A 3,942-nucleotide genomic window follows, 5' to 3' on the forward strand; every position below is an offset into this window, starting at 1 on the left:
TTGACCGCGTGGTGCCTCGGCTGTGGACCTCGCATCCAGGATCCACTCGGATAGGTTTGTAGAAGTGGACTTGGACTACAATTAGATATGAGGTTCCCGGCTGTGCGTTGTGTTTCGCGGAGATATGGACCGCGCAAAACGGGTATTTGTTTAGGATTTTCGCTGTGATTTTTGTCAGAGTATGAAGATCGATCGGCGGTTTTCAAACACGCGCTGCATCGGCTGTGTGTATCCGTTTATTATTCATCTTATATGGGTGGTTAGAGGACTTCCAGCTTGACAACTGGGCATGAGTAATCCCCGCTGTGCGTTCTATTTCCGGGTAGATATGGCGCGCGTAATATGGTCCCTGCGACCTACTTTGACCGCGTCGTGCCTCGGCTGTGAGTGTCCGATTGTGGATCACCCTCCACATGTCTTTAGAGGTTGACGGTGGCTACAGGTCGGCATAGGTGTCCCGGCTGTGCGTTGTGTATTCGCGGGGATATGGACCGCGCAAGACGGCGATTTGGTTAAGGAAACAGAGTATTGGCGCTATCGCTGTGATTTTGTCAGAGTATGAAGATCGGTCGGCGGTTTTCAAATACGTGCTGCCTCGGCTGTGGATACCCCTTTATTATTCTGCTTATATGGGTAGTTAGAGGACGTCGCGACCGTGTATTCAAAATAAGAATCCCCGCTGTGCGTTCCATTTCCGGGTAGATATGGCGCGCGTAATAGGGCCCCTGCGACCTACTTTGACCGCGTGGTGCCTCGGCTGTGGACCTCGCATCCAGGATCCACTCGGATAGGTTTGTAGAAGTGGACTTGGACTACAATTAGATATGAGGTTCCCGGCTGTGCGTTGTGTTTTCGCGGAGATATGGACCGCGCAAAACGGGTATTTGGTTTAAGGATTTTTCGCTGTGATTTTGTCAGAGTATGAAGATCGATCGGCGGTTTTCAAACACGCGCTGCATCGGCTGTGTGTATCCGTTTATTATTCATCTTATATGGGTGGTTAGAGGACTTCCAGCTCGACAACTGGGCATGAGTATCCCCGCTGTGCGTTCTATTTCCGGGTAGATATGGCGCGCGTAATATGGTCCCTGCGACCTACTTTGACCGCGTCGTGCCTCGGCTGTGAGTGTCCGATTGTGGATCACCCTCCACATGTCTTTAGAGGTTGACGGTGGCTACAGGTCGGCATAGGTGTCCCGGCTGTGCGTTGTGTATTCGCGGGGATATGGACCGCGCAAGACGGCGATTTGGTTTAAGGAAACAGAGTATTGGCGCTATCGCTGTGATTTTGTCAGAGTATGAAGATCGGTCGGCGGTTTTCAAATACGTGCTGCCTCGGCTGTGGATACCCGTTTATTATTCTGCTTATATGGGTAGTTAGAGGACGTCGCGACCGTGTATTCAAAATAAGAATCCCCGCTGTGCGTTCCATTTCCGGGTAGATATGGCGCGCGTAATAGGGCCCCTGCGACCTACTTTGACCGCGTGGTGCCTCGGCTGTGGACCTCGCATCCAGGATCCACTCGGATAGGTTTGTAGAAGTGGACTTGGACTACAATTAGATATGAGGTTCCCGGCTGTGCGTTGTGTTTTCGCGGAGATATGGACCGCGCAAAACGGGTATTTGGTTTAAGGATTTTTCGCTGTGATTTTGTCAGAGTATGAAGATCGATCGGCGGTTTTCAAACACGCGCTGCATCGGCTGTGTGTATCCGTTTATTATTCATCTTATATGGGTGGTTAGAGGACTTCCAGCTCGACAACTGGGCATGAGTATCCCCGCTGTGCGTTCTATTTCCGGGTAGATATGGCGCGCGTAATATGGTCCCTGCGACCTACTTTGACCGACTCGTGCCTCGGCTGTGGAGGTCGCATCCAGGATCCACTCTGATGTGTTTGTAGAGGGGGACTTGGACTACAATTAGATATGAGTGTCCCGGCTGTGCGTTGTGTTTTCGCGGAGATATGGACCGCGCAAAACGGGTATTTCGTTTAAGGACATAGAGTTTTTCGCTCGGGTTTTAAAGCCGTGATAGGGGCGAAGCGCTGAAGGTTCCAGCGCTTCTGTACTTCGCCTATTACGGCTGTGACCCATTTTGGTAGGGGGTAACCAAGCCACCTTGCACACAATGATAGGAACAGACTACCCAGTGTATACTAGGGGATAGGAGCGAAGCGCTGAAGGGTCCAGCGCTTCTGGCGGTTCCCCTATGCTACAGCCGTAGTAGGGGATATGAGCGAAGCGCTGAAGGGTCCAGCGCTTCTGGCGGTTCCCCTATGTTACAGCCGTAGTAGGGACGAAGCGCTGAAGGGTCCAGCGCTTCTGGCGGTTCCCCTATGCTACAGCCGTAGTAGGGGATATGAGCGAAGCGCTGAAGGGTCCAGCGCTTCTGGCGGTCCCCCTATGCTACAGCCGTAGTAGGGGATATGAGCGAAGCGCTGAAGGGTCCAGCGCTTCTGGCGGTTCCCCTATGTTACAGCCGTAGTAGGGACGAAGCGCTGAAGGGTCCAGCGCTTCTGGCGGTTCCCCTATGCTACAGCCGTAGTAGGGGATATGAGCGAAGCGCTGAAGGGTCCAGCGCTTCTGGCGGTCCCCCTATGCTACAGCCGTAGTAGGGGATATGAGCGAAGCGCTGAAGGGTCCAGCGCTTCTGGCGGTCCCCCTATGCTACAGCCGTAGTAGGGGATATGAGCGAAGCGCTGAAGGGTCCAGCGCTTCTGGCGGTTCCCCTATGCTACAGCCGTAGTAGGGGATATGAGCGAAGCGCTGAAGGGTCCAGCGCTTCTGGCGGTCCCCCTATGCTACAGCCGTAGTAGGGGATAGGAGCGAAGCGCTGAAGGGTCCAGCGCTTCTGGCGGTCCCCCTATGCTACAGCCGTAGTAGGGGATATGAGCGAAGCGCTGAAGGGTCCAGCGCTTCTGGCGGTCCCCCTATGCTACAGCCGTAGTAGGGGATATGAGCGAAGCGCTGAAGGGTCCAGCGCTTCTGGCGGTCCCCCTATGCTACAGCCGTAGTAGGGGATATGAGCGAAGCGCTGAAGGGTCCAGCGCTTCTGGCGGTCCCCCTATGCTACAGCCGTAGTAGGGGATATGAGCGAAGCGCTGAAGGGTCCAGCGCTTCTGGCGGTCCCCCTATGCTACAGCCGTAGTAGGGGATAGGAGCGAAGCGCTGAAGGGTCCAGCGCTTCTGGCGGTTCCCCTATGCTACAGCCGTAGTAGGGGATAGGAGCGAAGCGCTGAAGGGTCCAGCGCTTCTGGCGGTCCCCCTATGCTACAGCCGTAGTAGGGGATATGAGCGAAGCGCTGAAGGGTCCAGCGCTTCTGGCGGTCCCCCTATGCTACAGCCGTAGTAGGGGATATGAGCGAAGCGCTGAAGGGTCCAGCGCTTCTGGCGGTTCCCCTATGCTACAGCCGTAGTAGGGGATATGAGCGAAGCGCTGAAGGGTCCAGCGCTTCTGGCGGTCCCCCTATGCTACAGCCGTAGTAGGGGATATGAGCGAAGCGCTGAAGGGTCCAGCGCTTCTGGCGGTTCCCCTATGCTACAGCCGTAGTAGGGGATATGAGCGAAGCGCTGAAGGGTCCAGCGCTTCTGGCGGTTCCCCTATGCTACAGCCGTAGTAGGGGATAGGAGCGAAGCGCTGAAGGGTCCAGCGCTTCTGGCGGTTCCCCTATGCTACAGCCGTAGTAGGGGATAGGAGCGAAGCGCTGAAGGGTCCAGCGCTTCTGGCGGTTCCCCTATGCTACAGCCGTAGTAGGGGGGATATGAGCGAAGCGCTGAAGGGTCCAGCGCTTCCCTAAATTTTTTGGATTACCAGGACCAATTCTTTTAGAGCAGTAGTAGGGGCGAAGCTCTGAAGCGCTGAAGGGTCCAGCGCTTCGGGACTTTGCCTATTACGGCTGTGACCCATTTTGGTAGGGGGTAACCAAGCCACCTTGGGCACG

This window comes from Anarhichas minor, unplaced genomic scaffold, assembly GCF_050575085.1.
Source record: "Anarhichas minor isolate MPS153535 unplaced genomic scaffold, ASM5057508v1 ptg000200l, whole genome shotgun sequence".
NCBI lineage: Eukaryota > Metazoa > Chordata > Actinopteri > Perciformes > Anarhichadidae > Anarhichas > Anarhichas minor.